This window comes from Apteryx mantelli, chromosome 8 (genome assembly GCF_036417845.1).
Source record: "Apteryx mantelli isolate bAptMan1 chromosome 8, bAptMan1.hap1, whole genome shotgun sequence".
NCBI classification, from domain to species: Eukaryota; Metazoa; Chordata; class Aves; order Apterygiformes; family Apterygidae; genus Apteryx; species Apteryx mantelli.
The window spans coordinates 38115071-38139020 of record NC_089985.1 but is presented as its reverse complement, the minus strand read 5'-3'; the positions used below and the strand labels follow the sequence as shown (position 1 = coordinate 38139020).

At 40.1% G+C, this 23950-nt stretch overlaps 1 protein-coding gene across 5 annotated transcripts in view; it reads left to right on the top strand.

Annotated features, from left to right (window-relative positions):
* DAB1 (DAB adaptor protein 1) overlaps window positions 1-23950 on the top strand; it is a 176269-nt gene that overhangs the window by 4297 nt on the left and 148022 nt on the right. For 3 of the 5 annotated variants that reach the window (XM_067301309.1, XM_067301308.1, XM_067301304.1), the window contains exon 2: window positions 17093-17205. The exons of 1 other annotated variant lie outside the window; for it this stretch is intronic. The gene's annotated coding sequence lies outside the window, so the exon portion shown is untranslated. Of the gene's footprint in view, window positions 1-15142; window positions 15225-17092; window positions 17206-23950 lie in introns of those variants that run through there. One more of the 5 variants, XM_067301305.1, reaches the window with a different exon arrangement.

Here is a 23950-nt window from a genome sequence, read left to right as displayed (position 1 = left end):
TCTTCTCTTTGGAAAGATCACTTAATTATTTAATCAAAAAACACTAAGATCTTGTGTGAAAACAGTTACCATGAAAACTCTTTATTATCTTTTTATTTGCAGTGGTTGTTGCATGTAAATCCTCCACTGGAATCTGCTGGCGTGAGCCGTGCTGGGTACAGCGGGGTCTGTGCAACCTGTTTCCAGTGGTGGATCTGTTTCAAAATGCGCTGTTTTGAAGAACCAGATCAAAGAGACCTGTCAGCTTTTGTCACTTAGTCTGTATGTGGCTTTTTGAGGAGCTTGAGTGAAGCTTGGGCCCTGGGATGGCAGTTGTGCAGGTGCAGTGTCTGTGCAGGTGCAGAGGTTGTAGGTTTTTGCATCGCCAGCTGCAGGGAAGCATTTATCAGGGACCTAGCTCTTCAGACCCAGCTGCATATCCTGACCAAATGCATCCACAGTGGAGCTAGAGGATCTCCAAGAGGCTGCTTGTCATGTCTTGCTGTGAACTAGTTGTCCTCGTAGCTGGCCTGCTCTTGTGGCCCTTGGAGGCATGCAGAGGTTTAGTTAGGTGGCTCACAAAATCAGAAATGATGGTAACTGTGGACAGGCTTTTACCTGTGCAGTGTTTCTACGCGCAAGTGTCTTGGAGCAGACGCAGGGCAAAGTTTTCAGCCTCTCATCCTTTATCCTCTTTACAGATAGTGCTTTTTCTGTAACTCCATTACTGTTTGTTTAATGAGGATCCGGTTACTTTCCTTCAAGCAATGTCTAAGGTGGTAAAATAGGGCAGTGTGATACTGAGGTACACCAAAGCACTGTTACTGGTTTGTTCGGTACTGGATTTTATGTATTTGTTTATGTACACACATTTATTACCTGCTGCTCTTGTTATATAAAGATTTCTCCAGTCTCCAGATATTGTCAAGCAGTGCACTGAGAGATTTTTTTTTTTTCCTAGCAAATAGTGATTACTCTTGTGAGTAGAGGAACATAGTTTCTTGAGAGTCTTTGCAATTCCCCAAGCCCAAAGGCAAATGAATAGAAATTTAGTGGACCACCTAGTTCTTGACATGGAATTCTCCAAAGAGGAGTCTGACCTAATTTATATTGTATTGAATCAAATAATCCTATCATGCATGTGTGCTTGCCATTTTATTTTCTTTTAGCAGGCATATTGCTGTCTTGCAGAAACTTCGGATATAGATGTTGCTAGCAAATGTCCCTGCAGTTTTAGGGTCTGCTTTTCCTCAGTGAGTAGTTACTGGAAAATTACATTTAGAGGACATTTGTGAAAAAACAGGCAATTGAGAAGCAATACTAAGGTGGTTGGAATTATTCACACCTGAATGTGAGTATATCACTTAAGTACTGAGGGTAATCAAGAGTCCTCAAATACAAAGTCCACCTGTTATTATTAAAGATGGAGATGGAATGTCCCCCAAATGCTTTTTGTAGCAAAAAGTGTATTTATCCTTGCCATCGGCATGGTGGGGATACAGTGGTGAGCTTTGCTTTGGGTGATTATTACATTTCTTCTTTGCGGAGTTGCTACTGATAAGTGGTACTGGATCTATTCTTGAGGCCAGCATGCTTTGACGTTAATTGGGAGCTGATTAGCATCCAGGTACTGTAGTTCTGGCCTGTTAAAGCAAGTCCTGGTGTGCAAATCCCTTTTCTGGCATTATTCTCTAGATAATAGGACCCATCAGTCTGTCTATGTTAGGTCCCAAGACAGGCTCTGAAGCTTATCAGTCTGTCTAGGTATATTCACTCTTTGGAAAAGAACTTTTTAAACCTGTGCAGTTTTATTCTCAGAAAGCTTAGGAAAGTTGAGGATCTGCAGAAAAAGATCATAGCAACAGTTAGCTGAAAACAGCTCTTTGCTTTTAGAGTGAATAGGTATCACAGCTGCAGTGACTCAGAGGCTTATTCGGTGTCATTCAGGGAGGTTTTGCCTAAATCACTTGTGACAAGAGTTGCCTTTCTGCTAAAAGTGTCTCCCTTCTCTTCTTAAATGCAGTGTTAAACTGTCCTGCCAGTTAGAGATTTTTCCCTTTGCTCCCATTTTAGAACAGCTGAGCATAAGTGCTCCTTTAGAATGGATGAGTGATTAGCAAGTTAATAGTTTTGACAGTCACCAGGTGACTCCTTGTTCTAGGTCTATGTGAAATAAGAGGGGCCTTACTTCTCTTCCGGCTGTGGAACAAATTGTATCCAGTTATGCTTTCAGTGGACCGTGTGTGGTTAACATAGGACACCAAATAGAATAATGAACTAGATTGTGTTCTTAGCCCATAAGATGGGTTTACCTTTGTAAATGATAGTCGAAACCAAAAGAAGCTGTTCAACTGATGTTTTAATAATAACTCCTACAGTATCCCATTGCTACAGTTTTTCTTTCCTGGCTGTCTGTAAGATTCACAACATACTTAGCTAGGAAGAAAATCTGAAGTCTGAAGATGATTAGTTACAAAGCATAATAATAAAAATGCATGCTGATTTAACTCTTAAACTACTAAATTATATAAAATTGGAAGTTTCCAATAAGCACAATATGTTTCCAAGTTACAATGGGTTCTGCAGTGTTAGTATAATCAAATCTTTGAATAATTTATTTTTAATCATATCTGGCAAGGATATCTACTCTAAGACCAACTACTGTAGATTGAAAGTTGACTGGCTAATGTGCAACATGAAGTAGCTCTCTGAACAAACAGTTGCCTTAATTGCACCTACTGAGAATAATTATTATCAATGAATTGAAATGTATAAATGAGATTATTGAAACTTATAGTTTCATACTTAGAATTTGGAGATGCAAAGATTTTAAATACACCCATTTGAAAATGAAGGAAGAACTTGAATTATTGGGAATCCAATTGATAAACACTTCTTACTTTTTTTTACATAACTGTCTTCAAACCTATTGAAAGATTGGTTACTTAAAGAGTAACAGGAATCACATTGGGCATTTTTCAACCTGCAGAATTATAAATATTTTTTCAGTACTTGTAGTGACTGAGGGGAAAAAAGAGTGGTCTCTGCACACTGTATAAAAATATCTGCTCATGGTTACCTGAGATGCAATCAGTAATAAACTGTGTGAAAGCAGCAAGGAAACGGAGCGCTTCAACTTAAACTGAGAGCTCAGACTGAAGTGGGATTATTCAGGTGCCTCAAGTAGTTCCTGAGATGAAGGCAGAATGAAGAGATGCAATGCGGCAGGATTCGGTGCTCGGGCGGAAGCAGACAGTGTGCTAGTAATTTGACAGTGTTTGCGGGATCCGTCAGTCTCCGCCTGAAACCAGGCCGTAACAGTTCAGTTGGCATGTGCTTTTTGCCAGATTAACATGTAGTAGGTCACTTGAATTCTCCCCTTATTGAGTTTATACCTTTCCTTTTTTTCCTCATAGTGATCTGTCAGTATTGACAGGAAGAAAGAAAACTGGCTCTGCATTTAGAATGATGGATATTTTAAACAGGTAGTTAAAGTTAAGAATTTCAGTTTTATCTTCTTTTTGACTTTTTTGTATAACCTTTACCAATCAAATAATTTTTACCATAGTGTATTTTGCTTGTGGCTATGGCAATGTGGGAGACTGTTTGCTTCCTTGATCTTTGTTAGCTCTTGAAGTTAACTGTGATGGGCTGCTAGTGTGCTGAAGGCTTGCACTTTAGGGCATTGCTGCAATACAGGCTGCAGGGCTGGAATTTCCAGTTGAGCTGTGTGATTAAGCCAAGCATGAAGGTAATTATGGGAGGGGGGGGGAAACTTTTAAACTTTAATGCAGTCCAGCTGATATTCATGAAATTGTACTTCTATTTAGTTCATCAGCAGTCAATGCAGCAAATATTTTATTAATATTTCAATTTTCCCATTCCTTTATGTAATAAAATGCTATTAAGCTATTTTCTTCACTACTGCCTTTGATATCAGTTTTCCTCAAGCTCTGAGGTATATTAGCAAACTTAAATCTTCTAATGCCAAGATCAGATGACCTGGTAGGTGTTTATGTCCTGACTGTAGCAGCTGTACCACTAAAATCACGGGTCTTCCCAGTAGGGGTGGTGTGTATGGGTTGTTTTTTTCTTCCCTTTTTGATCGTAACAATAGGATTTTCCTCCCTAAATGTGTATCTGTATTTAAATGTGGTCAGCATTCCACAATGACACTGTCACCGAGATCGACACTGTCAGTGGCATTCAGAGATGTTAACTCTCCTGTTTGTGTTAGAACACCTGGTAGTTGACTGGAATAAAAACTCCCATTTTTAATTATGCTGTAATTAATACAAAACAAATCAGCAGGATGTGCTGCTTCACACAGCATGCTGTCTGTTTGCGCAAGTTTAAAAACAATAAAAAATGTCAGGGAACTTGATAAAGATTATTTTATGAGTGGATTTTTGTTGCCGCTGAAGTAATCAAATCTCGGAAAGATTATGGCTTCAGGACAGCTTTCCACCCACTGTTCCTGGGTGACAGTTTTCATATATTCAGACCCATTTTTCTTCCTTCTGAAAACAAGAGGAATAAAGTGGTGAATAGTTCTAAAAAGGATAACAAATTGAATTGACCGCTTACTGTTCCTGGCACTCAAATCTTATGATCTTACCTCCCTAGTGGTAGAGAGCTATTCAAAAGCACTGTGTGAGAGTTATAGCTGATGAAATTTGGTAAAGTTCTTTTAAATCAGAAGAACTACAGTGATTTGCATCAAATGGGGGCTTGTCCACTGTTGCTATGTTACGTTTGTAGCAAATGCTAATTGATTTCAGTGCATACAGATCCTCTGAGAAAAGTGAGAATTGTTGAGTGAATCCCACGGGGCCAGGCTTCAGTTTCTGGATTTTAGCGCAGGATGATCCTGGAGAGGACATGAAATCCTCTTTATGCTGTAAAACACTAGAAAAATAACTCTGCCACTGCTGTGAAACAGTTCTTGAGACTTTGGCAATCCCAGTTTTGGGGTTAGAAGAGAATAGCAAGTGATTTTCATAAAGGAGGGCTCTGTGCAGCTGTGGCAGGACTGTTCCTGCAGCAAACGACTTGTCTGTGGTTGTCCTTGTTGACTGACTGTGGTTTTGTTCCGTTTCACGTTTCGTTCTTACCTACCTAATTTGTTCAGTTGGACTCTTGGATAAGGTGAACAGAGAGGACCCTCTGTGGGATGGTTCTGTCATTCACCACTTGTGGTAGGAGAAGCCTAATTCATTAGCTTTTAGATGCGCAGGTCTTGCAGCTCAAATTTGGGTGAGATGAATCCTATTCTCAGTCTTGGAACTGAGAAGTTCAAGTTCTAGTCTCCTTGATTTTCCCAGCGAGCGCAGATCAAGGAGAGCCGATCCTGTGCATCAAACTCTGAATTATTGCTCAAGTGTGTGTAAAGAGCTACTGCTGTTCTTTTATGCTGAGACCATCTTTGATTCAAAGAAGTGATTGGAAATGGTCCATAAGCATTCTGGGTGATTGATTCTATTAATCAGTATTTTTTAGATAGGACTTTTTGACAGAGAGGGGAAATAGTACAGATTCGTGTCACAACAAACAAGGTACAGTCATTTGTTAGGTAGATGCAATAATACAAGAAGAAAAGGTTGTCTGGATGGATATAATGTTGATTTTCTTCTTTTTGTCTGGAAGTATAGATGTAACTTGCATGTAGACAATGAGTAGAGCAAATATGATGATGTCTGTAGTGGTCTACCTCAATTTTTTTCCTTTTTTTTGACTATGCTATATTATCTCTGGCTGTGTTAGTGATTTTTAGGAAAGTACTATTATGCTGAATGATAGAGAGTGTATTTCATTTTCAAATGTGGGCAGATATTTTAATGAGAGAGACTGACTTCACAGCTTTGCAAGACAGTCTAGGATTTATTTGATGGGTTAAGAGAAATGGGCCTCAAGAAACCAGCAGGAATTGTACTGGTATATATGTAGGTATAGGTATATGGTATGTATGTTTTCTTCTCTGAAAAACATTCAGAAGATCAGTGGGGGTTACTGTTGTCTCTGAGTCCTCGCATTCAAGGGATTTTGCAAAATAAATAAAATAGTCCCAGTTCCCCGCTGCCCAAAGCACCTCAGAGGATTCTTTCCACTTTCAGACAGGAATGGCCCAGCTGGTAGGGAGAAAGAACAACTTCAGTCTATGGTCTAATTTACAAGAACAGAAGTAGTTTGTAATAGCTCTCTAGTTTTCACATTAAATAGGTGCTCAAAAGTTCAATCTAGTGTTAGAGAAGTTTGTGATACAGGGTTTGGTTACAAAACAGGCTGAAGTATTTCTGCTAGACTTCATCTTTAACAGTTTTGGTCTCCCTGCAGGTGGCAGCAGAATTAATACACAGGCAGTCATAAAGGCTCTAGCTTAAGTCTTTATTGGAGTCCTGATTATTCCTGCAGTTGCTTTCTTTAAGAAGATAGACTGCCCTGGATAGATTAGAACATATGGTAAATAGAATAAATTGCATGTTCGGATGTATTGTAGCTTGCAAATGTAGCAAAGTGCAAAAAGTGGAGAAGATCTGGTCCACCTGTTCCAAAAGTATGAGTGGCGATGTCTGAAGGAACATTTCCAGGACCTGACGATGGCAGGACTCTGTTAATAATGGCTTTTATCAGAAGACAAGCTTTATAGGTTCCAGAGAAATACAGAGAGCAACATTTTTCTCTGCTGTTATTTGTGTGTTGGGAGCAAATGGCTTATTTATAGGAGAACAACTTTCAAGGATGATGCAAGTAAAGAATGAATTTATGAAAATTAATCTGTTGCATATTTTCTTTATTGTTGTAATAAAAGCTTGAAAAGTAGACATGGGAGACTGGAATGCCTGGCAACCTGGACTAATATCAGTTCAGGAAGCGCTCTTTAAATAATTTCCTGTAAATAAAAAGAGCTAATGTAATGTTTTGGTGAGAATGAATAACTGGTAATGATTCTTAATGCTTCTCAGTTGTAGTAATGTGGGAGGCAAACTTCTTAATCTCAGCTTGGCATTTTAGCAGGTTTGTGATGCTCTGAAAGGAGCTCTGAGCTAGAGGAGTTATGGCAACTACTTCTGGGGAGCAAATAAGGTGTAAACAACCATGTGAGGACTTTGAGAGTGGCCCGAAGGGTGAGATATAGCAGAGAGAAGGTCTAGCTTACCTGTGGAGCGCTGAAGTAGGCACGGAAGAGCTGAATGCTTGTGAATGTAGGGGTCTGGCTGCGGCGTGCAACTGTTTTGCCTGCATGAATCAAGGCTTTTTGTTCTCTCTTCTTTTTTAAAGGTTTCTGCATGTGTGGGTTTTTTTATTTACTTATTTTTGGTAAAGCTTCATTAAGAAGATTTTAATTATAGCTTATACATAACAGTAGGAATCTTTAATGAGATCTATTTTATGGTTTCATAACAATGTACCACACTAAAAGCCTTGAGTTTTGGCACTGAGAAGACAATTTCCCTCCTCACCCCTCGAAGATTACCTTTTAAAGGGAAAAGAAACCTATTAGATTTTTTTATTTTAGCCTCTTATTTATTAGGGATCTATGTTACAGTGAACCCAATCCTAGAAAGACTAGGAAATAGTCACAATACAGAAAAGATGGTATCAATTATAGTGTATTACTATTCTTGCTCTCCTTTTTTTTTTTCTTGAATGGGGCTATGAGACTTGCTTATTGCAAAGCCTCCCTTTCTATTCACTGAAAAATTGTATTTAACTGGTAACTTGTGAACCAACTTAGTGGTCTGTTGTTAAACTGAAGTGGGATGCTTTCTAATTGTTGATGTTTTCAAAGGTGTTGTCTGCTGGCCTAACTCTCCACATCAGGAGTGTATGTATGTGTAGAGGAATATATAATATATACATTTTTAAACAGCCCTTTCTTTTGGTGGTGCACAGGCTTCCATATTTCTAGTATTCAAAAATCTGAAATAATTTGGAATCCTTTCCCATGATAGTTCTAAGTGATGAATAATTCTTTTGAGACATTGATACAACCTGTAGAAAAATTATTAACATGTGACAGAAATGTGTCTTGGTTATTTTGAAGAAGTGGAGTTCACTTATGTTCACAAAGACTTGCAGATCAGTTCCTTGTGAATCTGTGCCCTGGTTGTGAGTCAGACAGCGTGTTGCAATGCAGGCTTCAGTCTCCATATTTTGTGAAAGCTTTTTCACTTGCTTTGTTTTATTCTGGCATGATTTTCCAGCACCTGTGGATGTTTTGAAGATTGTCACATTTAAATACAAAGGTTTGGGTAAAAAATAGCTCTGTTAGTCAAAGATGCTTTTCCCAGTGTTAGGTAAGCTTCATATAATACTGTTGTTGATTTGGTCCTGTATAGGAATAATACTATGCTTAACATCAGAAATGTTATTTGCCCTTGGTTTTATGCTGAAGAAAACTGGACTTTGTACTTTTTTGTTTTCTCTTCTCTCTCTCTCTCTCTTTTTTTTTTTTATGCTTTACAAAGCTGTCATGCAACTGCGAATCCTATAAATGGGTTCTGTACCCTGCGGATTCAATGTTTCCTTAAATTCTTGCTCTGCACAGAAACCCGTAGGTCTGCGAGCTCTGTATTTGCTTGTGACTTTGGTTTTGTGTGTATTGGATGTGGGGGGAAAATTTAATTCTACTTTCCAAAATGGCCATTGTAGATTTTTAATTAGACATTTGAATTTTTTCTCCTGTGACAGAGCTTAAATGTTATATATTGGCAATAATGCTTAAACTGATGACATGTAAAGCTAGTTAAATAGATTACAGTGAAGAGAAGTTAAAATATTATGAATCATATGCCATAATTTCTGCTGCCTTGGAAAATTTGTCTAATCAAAGTCTTTGAAATAATTCTGCTTACAATATTCAATAAGGGGTACAGCAGTAATGATAGCATGATCTTTCTTTTAACATAGTAAATGAAATGCCCTTCCTCCCCAGAACAAACAGGAGTTGAAACAACATCAAGTCACATCAGATTGAAATCCACGTGATTCATTGTCAAGACCAGATTTTTTTTTTGGCATTCCTATAGACAGACTTATGCCATTGGTTTAATAGAGTAGCTGAGACAGCAGCTTATTGTGATCTTCTGTATGGCCCTAAATAGAGACAAGAGATGTGTGTTCTTAACCCTGGTTTCCTGACTGACATGAGTAAGTCTCCTTTCCTCCTGGCTCCTTCTCTGGGTGTAGCACTTCTCTTCTGCATGACTGGCTTCATCCACTGTAATCCTAGCCCTCCCCAAAGCTATTTCTGCCACTGGATTCCCAGACTAGACTTCTGAATCTTCCACTACTAAATAGTAGTCAGAAATTCTTCTCTTCCACCAGTTGTGATGTAAGAGTTCATGTCAAAGTCTGTTCCTCTCTTCTCTGGTCCAATTATTGTACCTTCTGCATTCAAATTAAGCAGCCTCTTGGGTACCCAGAGGAAAGACAGACTTCCTACTGTTAATTCCAGTGTTCTGTGTCTTTTCAGTTCAGAGCAGTAATTACAGGGATAGTCCATTTTCTGGTACAGCGTTTATAGGAACGTGTGTGTACAGCTTGGATCCTTCTGAACACTGTAGAAACTGACAGTGCTGATGTAGAAAAATTATAGTACAGAGGGGGGAGTCACCGAACAAGTGTAAAGTCTGTAATCATTTGGGTAGGTTTTTTTCTTAGGTTTACCAGGAAAATCAAATTCATGAAGACCAAATCTTGCTCCCAGTTTAAAAACACAGAAAGCTTTTCAGATACAAGTTCATAAGGATTATTTAACATGGTCAAAACACTGTATTTTCCTATAGTCTAATCTTGGAAGTGATTCAACTCATTCCCCTTTCCTTGTCCCCTGAAAATCACCCTGAAGCAGATACACTTGACGTGTAAAATTGTAGCCTGAACATTTAAATTTTGGCAAAGTTGCAAGCAATTGACTCAGAGTGGGAATTGTCAGGCAACCTTAATAATAGGTAGTGCTTCCTGCCCCAGCTTTGATTAGAGATAATTTAAATGTGACTTATTTAATGTGAATTATTTAGTAATGTTACTGTTCATAGCAGCATCATAAATAAATTGCTCTGAAACTTTTCAATGAAAGGTCTGACCTTGAGATCAAAGATTTAAGAGGTAATTGGAAAAGAGTATTTTATGTAGAGATGCAGATTGGGCGCTCATTAATGTGTGCTGTGCCTGATGGTTTCAGTTGGAGAAGTGAAGGAAAACCTGCCTTCCTCTGTCAGCGCGAGTGGCAGATTGATGATTTTGAGAGCTGCATCTCAGCTGATGAGTTCTGAGCGGGAGAACACAAAGGCCGCTGATACCGGGAGTCCCGCTGGCTTTTCGGAGATTTGGAACAGAACCTGAACATACAGGATTAAATCACAGCGTCGCTGGAGTCATGCTGGGGGAAAGCAAAACTGAAGCCACACTTGTCTTTGGGCCTGTGATGAGGAAAGGATTTGAAATGCGAGGAACTTTAAAAATTAATCTGGCTTGATAGGCGAACTCTTACAGTTCGTAAGAGATTGAGAGGTTCTGAGAGAGATGGAATATGGTACGAGTCATTGTGGCACTCGGGCAGGTTCAGCTGCCTTGCTTTTTGTGTTCGTTTTGCAGTTTTAATGCTAACTGACTACCCTGTGCTGATTGAAATGTGACTCTCTTTTTACAGCAGTTGGTGTGTCTTTAATAAAAACGTGATAGGTATATCTTCTGCCATGTAATACTAGTATTGACTGTTGTCTTTGGTTTTCAGGAGTGAATAATACATTAAAGTACTTTCACCCCTATCTTTCGTATTCAGGGAAATTGTGGGATTTTTTTTCAATAGCTATACAAATATGAGGTATTTTGCTCAGGAAAATGAGATTGAGAGGTGGTGGTAGAGGTTAGGGGAAGGAAGAATAATATTGCTGTTCTTTGGCCCCGTTAGAGAATTCAGGACATGCAAATACCTAGGTAGATGAGTGGAAATTTAATGTTTTTTTGAAGGATGACATGCAAGGACTATGATAGAAGTGTTGTGCACTTCAAGGTATCTGAGTTACAAAGAAAGCTTGTAGCTTGTGGAATTATATCTATGAGCCTTTTAATATACTTAGGTTGTTCTTTATCTCCTACAGAGCATTGCAGAATGTTTCCCTGGAGGTGTCTGAAATAAGGCTAGAAAAATCCCACCTGATCTTTAATAATCCCTTGTACGCATGGTAATACTCTAGAGTTGTACTATCATTGTATAATTTACATTTAAATCCTTTCATCTCTGCCCACACCCTCAAAAAATCCTTTAGTTATACAGGGAGCCAGTGACTGCATGCTTGAAATACCTTGGTCTTGTTGCCGATCGAGACTCACCCACTTAGACTGATTTATTCTGTGTTTTTTTTTTCCAGGGAGTAAGACTGAAAAATACATTTCTCTCATTCTGGGTAATAGATTCAGGAAGTAATTTGCAGACGGGGAAAACAATGGATCTTGTATAATAAAAGCACTGCCTAGGTAATTCATAAGGAAGATAAACTCATATTATTAAGAATGCACATTTTACTCTTATTTGTAGACCATATATTGCTCTCCTGTGCTTTCCACCATTAAGCACTAATGTTATTGCATTAGTAAAGAAAAGCCCTGCTACTTTGACTGGCTTTCAAAAATATACACAAAACCAAATCATGTATTTTACTGAATTATGAAGAACTGCGTTATTTGTTCAAAACTGCTCACTTAGTTATTGCTGTTGGTGCTACGTGTTACAGTTTAATCACAGCTCAGCGTCTCTGGGTTCATGCAGGCTGGTGTGAGGGAGTGAAGGGACAAAGCAGAATGACTGGCAGTTAAGTATTTCAATCAGTCAAGATACTGATTTATTTCTTTGAGGAGGAGTATAAAGGAAATGAGGCTGGCTGTTTTCTTATAACTGATTCACTGGATAGTCATCTGTTAAACTGGAGGTCATGCATATGAGTTGAAATAGTTCTTGAGAAAGATAAGGCACTGGAGAGGGTCTTGTCATCCGCACCGTGTATAGTGTTTCTGAAGTGCGTGATGGGCGGTGTGTCCTGTGAAGACAACACAAGGATGAGTTTGGAGTCCTTTTGGTGGCAGGGCTTTCATTGCAAAAGAAGTTATATGAAGAATTGGAATGAAGGATTTTGGAAAATCTTTTTGACCATCTAGTTAGTATATACAACCGGAAAGCTTTTAATTGTATGCAGGACAAGTTCTGTTGATATTGCAGCATGCTGAAACTGGAATGCTGCTTGGCTAACAAATTAATTCCCCCTCTTTGGAGGCGGGCAGGAGGTACAAATGTCCGTGGAGGTGAATTAATTTGGAAGTACAAACTGTAACTTGACTGGAGCACAAGTAGGAGCAAAAACATTGGTGGAATATTACGTGATGGCTTTAAAACTATTCATACACATGCCTGAGAGAGGTAAGATGCACTGATGTTTTCACTGCCAACTTTGAGGTAGTAGAAGTGATAAAAATTTTGTTTCCCACCTCTTTTTTCCCCTAGGCTTTGTCCATTTAGTAACACTATTTTTTTTTCTTACTGTGAAATACTGTTTTTAATCTGAAAAAAGCATCCTCACTTTTGCACACTCAAAACAATAAATATTCTGTAGCAAACCCAATGGTATTAAATAATGTTTGTAAGACATACAAAATTCAACCAAAGTTTTTTGCTAATGGTAGCATCATTTCTTTTGCCCAATTTTGTTCCATCTGAACTGATAGTGATGTAAAACTCAGAGGAAGCAAGCAGGTAGTTTTGAATGAAATTAGGTCATTCTGTGATTTTAAACCTCCAGAGACCACTAAAAAAATCTGTGCTCAACAATCATTGCTTTTATAAAAGAAAGTTACCCTACCTATCTAGAAATTACTTTAGTGGGGTATTCCCCACAAAGCCCCCAATAGCCTAGCCTACATTTTATGCACTTAATCTAACCTAAGTTTTGAGATTTTCGAACAGTTTCTTAAAATACATGCGCTAAAAATCAATGAAAATGCAGCTACTTACAAAAAAAGTACTTTTAAGTGAAGCTTTCAGTGCTCACAGTAGAGAACTTTTCACTGTCTCGGGAAAAACTGCTTGGCTGAAACTGCCACTGCAGGGAGAGAAAAGGTGACTCCTCTGTTGGTCAGAGGAGAGATGTCCAGACTCGCTGCTAAATGCCCTCTGGGGAAGTGAAGTCTGCAGCAGGAAATGATAAAGACTGCCGTTACCATTGCAGTGACTGGCTAGCAAAGGAGGAGCCCCCTTCTTCGTGACACTGATTTCTGTAGATGTTTTATGCATGTAAAATGTGCTGCACCCAGAAGAGTTCCTATTTATTTTGATGACATCCATTATGACAGATTTTTAGACCCATTTTGTCTCTTTCTCAGGAAGCATATGCAAGAGGTGGTGATGGATGTGCGATCATGATAGTTTTGGAAGATGAAGGAAGAGAGAATGTGTGCTCTGAGCAGGAAGCAGAGCTTCTTCAGCATTTCTTTTGTCTCCTGCCTTTTTTCCTGTGCTAACAGTCCATTCACCCTGAATACAGATCTATTTTTAATGTGTTGAACTGTATTACTTAACAATTTGGCCTGCAGTGATGAGCTATCCCTGGAGATAAAATTGCTAACTTGATTTAAGCGAGCTTTTTAATCTAGAGTTTCATTTGTATCTGCTCTTGGATTAGTCCATTGTAGGTTCTTTGTATGCATTAGGAATGATTTTGGCAAAAAGACACAAATATACATTAATAGCAACTATTTAGCTAGCTGCTTAATGCCTGGGAGAAAGCTGTGCTTCTAGGGGAGTCCTGTAAGAGGCAGTTAGAACTTGCTATGAAGTGCTGCAGTGGCTGGGTTTGCACTGCGTTGATCTTGTAGAGGTGAGACACTAAAGAAGCAGATCTCTATTACGTTCCCTGGCTGTGAGTAATTACGGAGAAATACAGAAAAGAATCTCTAAGCGCTTTACTTGTAACTTGCTTGGTTGCTGCCTTCCTTACTCCTGTGTGTTTTGAATGCTGTTTTCTGGAGTGACCAGCTGAATATGCAACCAACCGTTGGCTAAAAAGATCTGCAGCAGTGAAAAATCCTGAGATGTGCTTGCCAAGAGAAAGATCAAAATGGTCCCCTGGAAGATTGTGCCTAGGGATTACATAAAAGAGAGGATTTGCGAGTTTGGAATGTGTCTTTTCCTACAGTATCTACTTCTGCTTTCTGTGAAATGACATTCAGTTTTCTTAGGCTGTTTCACATTTTGTTATAATCTCTGAGATGGAGATTAGATTTGAGATTTATAGTCTGAAAACAGGTTGAAATGATTCTTAACAGTGTCAGGAATATTTGCAAAGTTTCAGCAGCTGATGTGCAGCAGATGAAACAAATAATATCATTTATTATTTATATTACCATCTTGTTCCCCAGAACTGTGCACGTGAATCAGGGCCCTCCTTCCCCTCTCCCCACTGGGGAAGGAGGAGATAGCTGTTTTCTGATAGGGAAATACCAACGTGAATGGACATTGATAATCATCTACTCAGTGGTGTCAGTACTCGGATATTGATGTCTTCTATTGGTTTCTTCCTCTTCCATTACTTTTCACCAGAAAAGGTATATTTGAGGTGAAGTTTCGACAACGAAGAATTGGCTTTGTAGAACCGTGTGTGGCACTGCTTTATGTAGATAGCCTGGAAACCCCCCCCCAGCGAAGATGCTTGCTTGGCAGGAAAGTGCGTTGCTGTAGATAGTGTGAGTCAAAAATGGGCTGAGCACAAGTCATTAGTGGTTTAAGAATATTTTGTGTGATAACAATTGTAATCCCGATATTCGTTCGCCCAGATCAAGGGCTGACATGATGAAAGGGACCACTGAAATGGTTTCTGCAGTAGCGTTGTGGATGGATTAGGAATAGAGCATGACTGAAATTTAGAGGAAAAGAAAATGTAGCAATTGAACTGAGACCACAGTTCACAGACAGTCGATAGAGCTTTTAAGCTAACTTGTGGATTGGGATGTTAGTAATATTATACTGAACCTGGCCGCTCAGTACTGTCTCTAATAAAGGGAAAAAAGTTTTCGTAACTGCTCTAACCTCTTAGCTTTCCTCACCTCTTCAAGCAGTGAGCTCAGTGGACCTTTCCAGGTGACATTTTGTGTGATGCCTGGTCTACTGCAGCTGCATGAAAGCCCTGGCTGTAGAGCAATGTAACCAGCACACCTGACTTCAGTAATACTTTGGCACAGTCTTCCTGCAACAGGTTGGTGTAGAATCAGTCTTGTGTTTGCAGGATCTGTTTGTTTGTGTATTTCTTAATGGAAAATAGAAAAAAGTTCTATATTGCCTGTAAGAAGTGGTTGGAAAGCAGGGCATTTAAAGCTTTCCACTTGCTAACAATATTTTGGATTGTATTTATTTTCCCATAAAAAGCTATGCTTTCCTAAATATTGTATCTCCTTAGAGCAGTTTTCAGCTACATGTCAAGTGTATTCTGTGTCTCAGAGCTGAAACTTGGGTTAAAGAAAATGATCGTTGTGGTATAGGGACAGAAGGTGGTCTTACCCATAATTTATATATTTCTTTCTGTTCGTTTCAAGGGATTTCTTTCCAGTCATGAGTTAAATGAACTCTTTCAGTGTTTGCATTTATGCAAATGGTTGTTGTGTGACTACAGTTGAAGAGTTTAAAAAAAAAAAAAACAAACAGATTTTATGTGCCTTTGAGTATTAAAGCGATTACAACTTGATACATAAAGACCTGCTTTATTAATTAACTAACTCAGAGAAAAAGGGCTAGTGACCCTCTGAAGGAATATCAATAACTGAAACATATTAATTAGGCAAATAACTGTCTTTACTGGGCTTTATTCATTGTTTAAAATAAAAGTGGCCTTTTTAAAATAATGCTTCATTCAGATATTTCAATAAATGTCTTATCCTCCTTGGCTGTCGCTTGGATCTAGATTTTGAGACAAAGATCCAGCAATGCCATTGATACGTAGCACTTCAGTCACCTGTACTGTGTTTCTGGACAGGTCTCATCTGCCATGGCTGTCTCGCTGAGGTAGCCACCTCCCTCCCTTCTCCTCCTCTTCGGGAAGGAGTTCTGGCCAAGCTTATGTTCAGCTGAATAGAATTATTACATTGCATAGGTGGGAAAGAAGCAATAAAACATGTCAAGAGCTTTATGCAACTTCCTCATGTTTTTGAAAGGGAGACTGTGGCAGAGCTAGAAAAATCAACCCAGCTCTGAGTCTTGTTTGAGGTTATTAAGTTATAGGTACTACATCTACTGATGTGCTGAAGAAAATGACAATCCAACACAAGCAGATATCGTAAGGAAAACAAAGTTAGACTGTGCATTTGATTGCTCTGAACTTGCACACTCAGTCAACGTGTCAATCCTTTTTACATTTTGAAAAGATGACTCTGTGCTGCATGTCAAGTGTTGCAGGTGATTTCATACAGGCTGTGGGAATATCTTCCTTGTGAAGAGCTCTCTTTGTATTTAATGAAGTTTCATTGAGAACGTCAACACATTCTGATTAAAGATTTCTTCTGGATTTTACTCCTTTTCATATCCCTAAAGACAAGTCAAAAGTTTCCACAGCAGCTACTTACTCAGTTGTCTAACAGTTTACCTACCTACAACAGAGGAGAGAGAAAGATGTGCGTTTTCTTCTTCATCAGCTGAGAAGCTGTACTATGAATAAAGAGTCTTAGTTTTGGGTATGCAAATAAAAAGTAATAGGCAGTTCCAGAAAACCTTTTACTTGCTCTCCTCTCCCTAAAGATTCAACCATATCCCCTTCTAAACGTCAGGCATTGAGATTTAATTGTTTTACCGTGAAACTTGCTATGCCAATAGCAGAAGCGCCTGATGAAGAAATGCGTGTCCCCACTTCCCTTGTAGTGTGATGAATTGTAGAAGTCCTGATTGAAAATTCTAATCACAGCCTTGCAGTCCTTCAGATCACAACCCTTGACAGTTGATTCACTCCTTTTCATGCCTGCTGCCTTTCAGTGCTCACGGTGCCTCTTATGCATGAGTCAATCATTAGCACACAAAGCATGATGGATTGGTTGGGGTACCTCTTGCCTTAGAACCTGGGAAATGCTTCTTTTTCAGAATCAAAGAACCTGTGTGTGACATCGTCATGAATGAGAGAAGAAAGTAATACAGTATTGGATGTGCCTGTTTGCTGCCACTGTTTAGAGAGAAAATGATGCGTTATGGGGAAAGTAAGTATATGGCCTGTTTTTCTCCCCTCACCCCCCAGCAGATGATGCGGAAAATCATCATTGATCTTAAACATCCATAAGCAAATGCACCAAAGTTGTAATACTTCTTTGAAATCAGAACAGTAAACATTTCCAATTTTCTATTTAAGTATCAGCCTGTTTATGAGGTCTTCTAACTTGCAGTGTGATCTGGTGACCAAAATTATTAGGAATAATTGGTTTTGATAATGATTGTGGATTCACATCACTTTTCTGGGTTCTCTTCCATAGACCCTTTTTAAAAGAAACTCCAGATGTTAACTTGCAAAAGCTTTTATTTGTCTGTGTGACTTGGCATTTAATGTTTCAGTGAACCAAACAGTTAAGTTTTGGTTCCAGTGGAAGATTGATAGGAGCAATCTTCAAATGTGGTATCAAAACAAAGTGAAAATATGTCATGTTCAAATACAGAGCTCTGATGCATCATGTGGTCTTGTAATAAATGAAATAGCACTACAAACCTGACAGATTTGCAAGAAAATGTTTTTGAATTTATGATGATTAATTTTCAAGATGAAGTGCAATAAGAAAAAATGTATTAGTAGATACTTACAGAAGGCAAAGGGAAGCAGCTTTCTGAAACTGAAAACAAACAGGTAATGATAAGGCTGCCTTCCCTTCTGTACTGTGCTTTCTGAAATCTGGGTAGTGAGTAAACAGATATTCCTGTTGCTGCAACTGGCAATAACAGCTACTCATGCAAGTGTAACATCTACTAGAAGTTTCTCTTTTTGGATTTATGCAGTTGCTTTTTGCTGGTTGTCTCAGAAACGGTAATGCTCTCCCTGAGCTCTATTAGGAGTAACACAAAACAGAGTTAAAGATTTCCTCCCAGGACTGGTGATTCTCTCGGAACCATCACAATAAAGTAGCACTGAGTTTAGGAAGAAAACAGAAGCAGCTGTGTATTTCCTAGAAAGAAAATCAAACTTTTCTGAAACTCTGCATGTTCATTCATCTTGAGTGTTTTGCACTTGAGGATTGACTTTGCATTTCACTATTCTAATGCAAAGCAAAGAATGTTTGGTAGATATAAAACTGATTTATTTAAATATTGTTAGGTAGTGTTGGGCTAAAAACATGCCTTGATACCATTTATATTTAGCAGGAAGTCAGCCGTACATGCCAAGTGCTTAACTTCTATTTGTATTGATTTAGATTTATTTTTAATGCTAGAGTTCCTTGCTTCACTTCTTTCCATTTCATTGTGCTTGCGCAGATGCCTTGGCAATCGACAGGTGCAGAATAGCTTTATGCACCCATTAGCACAATGTAGTTGCTGGCAAACATGATTTAATGTAGTGAATGAAGGAATTATACACAGAGACAGATCCTGGATCCAGTATAAGTTGGCAGAGTTCCATGTATGCCAGCTGAAGTTCTTGCCCCAACATAACTGGTTTAAAGTTGTTTATTCCATGCTATTACAGGTAAGAAACTACAGTAAACTGAGTGACCATTTGCATGTTAACTCTCTCTGGTAGCATTTAGGTCTAACCAATACTTGCTTTTTTGAGTTATAAATTGCCAGCTGAAGGCCATCTTAAGTAGATATATTTATTTTTAATGAACAGAAAATGTATGTCTTCAGTCTATATGTGTATATATGTAGCCCATATAGTCAATATATAAAAGAATATATGGAAGCAATGACATAATTTGGGTGCTTACCAGAGCATGTTCTTGGCTTGCCTCCCCTCCCTGCCCCCCACAATGCCTCTGTCTATCTTGTAGTATGAATTTCTGCCAAATCCCAAGCGGTAAAACAGTAACGCTCCCTGGCAATTTGCTTTACATCTCCTTTACTTCAAGACACTGCATTGCTGTGAAAGCCAATGTAATTTTTGCTCATGTCAATTAGTCAGCTTTTTTAGTCAAATCTGTCAGTGTGTGTGTATGTATATATTTGAACAGAGCTGGTAATGTTTCTGATGTGTATTGTAAAATTAGGCACTGAGATATCTATCCATGCATCTAATAAAATGAAACTGCCAGCGTTTCACACGTTGGGACCTGAACACGCTCAATGTTTCTTTATATCAGGTATCTTTTCAACAAGGGAGGCTGCAGATTCCACAAGTCGTTCAGCTGATCTAAGAGCTCATGGCTGTCGAAAGGGGAAGTCTTGCACCCTCCTCTCCTACCCATGCCCCGCTGATGCTTGCTGGGGCTCTCGTTTGTCAGCTGAGAAGAGATTTCTGTTAAAAGATATGGGAAACTATTTGAAGGAGAATATTATGAAGTAAATGAGAGGCATTGTGGCTAGAGTGTGAGAAAGAGAAAGGAATGAGCTTTTATAGTGGGTTTGGACAGAGGCTTAACTTTGTCTTAGTGAGATCAGAAGTGAGTTTTGGAGATGGACATTAGGGAAAAAAATCCTTTCGAAAGGATATGAGCTGCACTTTTCATAACAGGAGTTCAGTAGGGAAAACATAAATTCAGAAGTCACACTGAAGTCTTACTATAAAAATAGCTAAAATGTATTTAAAAAAAAAAAAGGAAATTTGGGGGTTATCATTAGCACTACAGACCTTTATGTGGGAATGTTATATGTTAAAGTTATGTGGGAAGCCCCAACAACTTGCCTGCAGGGTGGCTGGAATTGTTTGTGAGAGAAACTTCTATGTCCTGGGAGTCTCCTGAGTCCTCGTACCACTTCATAGCAGGGACAGAGGAGCTTCTGCACTCAGTGAGTGGTGGAAGACGCTTCTGTCTGCCAGCAGTTTGTTTCGGACACTTTGAATAAAACAGACCTGCAACATCTTCTCTTTTCCTAACTGCCTCATCTTCAGCAGTGCTTCCACTTCTCTGTTGAAGGACACAGTTGGTGGTCCTAGAATTTTCCTTAGTACCCTTGGGACGGTAGGTTTGTAACTCAAGGCAGTATTTTGTCTGCAGAGTATAATTTAAGTTCAGTTGGTAATTGGTAGAATTCTAGAAAAATTCTAGAAGCCACTGTGGTCAGAAATAATTTTGACCTGGCATTACTGTCTGAAGCTCCCTTCTGATAGATCTGGATGCAGGCTTGTTTGTCAATTTATATTACAGTTTCTCAGGAGCGATGCATGTCATGAATGAGGTTCCTATCATCCTGTGCGCATACAAAACAAAAAAATAAGGATCATCTGAAGAGCTTAAAAATCCAAATACAAAATGGGGGATGGGGGGGAAAGAACTTGGTGCAATCAACAGTTGGGGGGGAATGAAACAAAAATAATGTATATGCCTATGTACGGTGTGTTGTTTGTTTTTAGTGTACTTCATAATAGCTTTCAAATGTGAACAAGATGCCTTGGTCCCTTGTTTCTAATATCAGGAATGATTTTTATCTGCTGGGAATAGCATCACCAACATCATGCTGGAACTACATGCTTCTTCCTCCAACTAATGCCAATGTCTGTGTAGAAAACAAACAAAAAAAACAAAACCAAAAAAGTGTTCTTTTACAGATGCTTCTAGCTGGGTGTTTTATCAATAATGATAAAAGGGGAATGCCTGTGTTTTGTGCTTGTCTAGAACGTATATCACTTTTCAGATAAAATGAATATTTTAGGGGGAGTATCTTTGTGTCATCCTATAGATAATTTTGTTCAATAGAAACCAATGTTAATTTCTCAAAACTTAAATACGTATGGATTTTCAAGATTTGAAATACACTAGATGAGATTTTTCAAATGACCATGAGAAACTTAGCCATGCTTCTCCTTCTTTTATCTGCTCTACTCTGAACATCAGAATCCCAGGATCCAAAATGTATGTCAGATTGTGCTGTGCACCACTGAACACCTGGGTAGACTATGTGTTATAACACTTAATGTTTGCAAAATGTTACACAGTGATCCTATGTAGGTTTGCTTATACCTGGGCTATTTTCTATGCCCACTGAATGCTGCTTTGTCCCCTGACTGGAATTGCCGATTACAGCATTAGCTTTGTGAGAGGACACTGGGACATTGGAATGCGAGTGAAATCCAGCTCCATTTCAGGTATTGTATGGCTGTTAGCTGGGAACAGGCTTCAGTCACTGCTGACGTGGGGGAGTGAGACTATATAATCCATTGACCATTCGCTCCTATCAAAACCTGCCTTTTTTCACAATCTTAGTTCATTTCTAAAATGAGAGTACTCTGGTAGACTTTCATGATCCAGACTGAGTTCTAATGTAGAATTTACATTTGGATAGAATTCAAAGTTTCTTAAGCATAAATATTCACATACATATGACGGCTCATGTGAATGTGTGGTGTTTAGTGATTCTAATGTCTGTTAGCACCTGATGTGAAATGACCAGAAAAGTATATTCGTTACTTTGAATTGCAATCTGAATTGTATCCTGAAATGCCTGTACACCAATGCACGCAGCTTGGGGAACAAACAGGAAGAACTAGAGATGTGTGTGCGGTCGCAGGGCCATGATCTCATTGCCATTACAGAGACATGGTGGGATAGCTCGCATGACTGGAGTGCTGTCATGGATGGCTACGTACTTTTTAGGAAAGACAGGCCAGGAAAGCGAGGTGGTGGAGTTGCTCTTTATGTGAGAGAGCAACTGGAATGTATTGAGCTGTGCCTAGGGGTGGATGAAGAGCGAGTAGAGAGCTTATGGGTAAGGATCAAAGGGCAGGCTAATAGAGGTGACACTGTTGTGGGTGTTTACTACAGGCCACCTGATCAGGATGAGGAAGTGGATGAGGCCTTCTACAGACAGCTGGAAGTAGCCTCACGATCCCAGGCCCTGGTTCTCATGGGGGACTTCAACCACCCCGATATCTGCTGGAAAGACAACACAGCTAGGCACAAACAGTCCTGGAGATTCCTGCAGAGCATTGGTGACAACTTCTTGACCCAGGTGGTGGAGGAGCCAACAAGGAGAGGTGTGCTGCTGGACCTCGTACTAACAAACAAAGAAGGACTGGTGGAAGATGTGAAGGTTGGGGGCTGCCTTGGCTGCAGTGACCATGAGATGGTGGAGTTCAGGATCCTGCGAGGAGGCAGCAGGGCACCAAGTAGGATCGCAACCCTGGACTTCAGGAGAGCAAACTTTGTCCTCTTCAGGGACCTACTTGGAGGAATCCCATGGGTGAGGGCCCTGGAAGGAAGGAGTGTTCAAGAGAGCTGGTTAATATTCAAACATCACTTCCTCCAGGCTCAAGAGCGGTGCATCCCTATGAGTAGGAAGTCAAGCAAAGGAGGCAGGAGACCTGCATGGATGAGCAAGGAGCTCCTGGCAAAACTCAACCAGAAGAAGGAAGTATACAGAAATTGGAAAGGGGGACAGGCCACTTGGGAGGAATATAGGAATGTTGTCAGAGTATGCAGGGATGCGATGAGGAAGGCTAAGGCCCGTTTGGAATTAAATCTGGCTAGAGATGTCAAGGACAACAAGAAGGGCTTCTTCAAATACATCAGCAGCAAGAGGAAGACTAGGGAAAACGTGGGCCCTTTGCTGAATGGAGTGGGTGCCCTGGTGACGAAGGATGCAGAGAAGGCAGAGTTACTGAATGCCTTCTTTGCTTCAGTCTTTACTGGTCAGGCCAGCCCTCAGGAGCCCCAGACCCTGGAGGCAAGAGAGAAAGTCTGGAGAGAGGAAGACTTTCCCTTGGTCGAGGAGGATCGGGTTAGAGATCATTTAAGCAAACTTGACACCCACAAATCCATGGGCCCTGATGGGATGCACCCACGAGTGCTGAGGGAGCTGGCGGATGTTATTGCTAAGCCACTCTCCATCATCTTTGAAAGGTCATGGAGAACAGGAGAGGTGCCCGAGGACTGGAAGAAAGCCAATGTCACCCCAGTCTTCAAAAAGGGCAAGAAGGAGGACCCAGGGAACTACAGGCCAGTCAGCCTCACCTCCATCCCTGGAAAGGTGATGGAGCAGCTCATCCTGGAAGCCATCTCCACGCATGTGGAGGAAAAGAAGGTGATCAGGAGTAGTCAGCATGGCTTCACCAAGGGGAAATCATGCCTAACCAATCTGATAGCCTTCTATGATGGAATGACTGGCTGGGTAGATGAGGGGAGAGCAGTGGATGTTGTCTACCTAGACTTCAGCAAGACTTTTGACACTGTCTCCCATAGCATCCTCATAGACAAGCTCAGGAAGTGTGGGTTAGATGAGTGGACAGTGAGGTGGATTGAGAACTGGCTGAATGGCAGAGCTCAGAGAGTTGTGATCAGTGGTACAGAGTCTAGTTGGAGGCCTGTAGCTAGCGGTGTCCCCCAGGGGTCAGTCCTGGGTCCAGTCTTGTTCAACTTCTTCATCAATGACCTGGATGAAGGCACAGAGTGCACACTCAGCAAGTTTGCTGACGATACAAAACTGGGAGGAGTGGCCGATACGCCAGAGGGCTGTGCTGCCATTCAAAGAGACTTGGACAGGCTGGAGAGGTGGGCAGAGAGGAACCTCATGAAATTCAACAAAGGGAAGTGCAGGGTCCTGCACCTGGGGAGGAATAACCCCCTGCACCAGTACAGGTTGGGGGTTGACCTGCTGGAAAGCAGCTCTGCGGAGAAGGACCTGGGAGTGCTGGTGGACACCAAGTTAAGTATGAGGCAGCAATGTGCCCTTGTGGCCAAGAAGGCCAATGGTATGCTGGGCTGCATCAGAAAGAGTGTTGCCAGCAGGTCGAGGGAAGTGATTCTCCCCCTCTACTCAGCCCTGGTGAGGCCACATCTGGAGTCCTGCGTCCAGTTCTGGGCTCCCCAG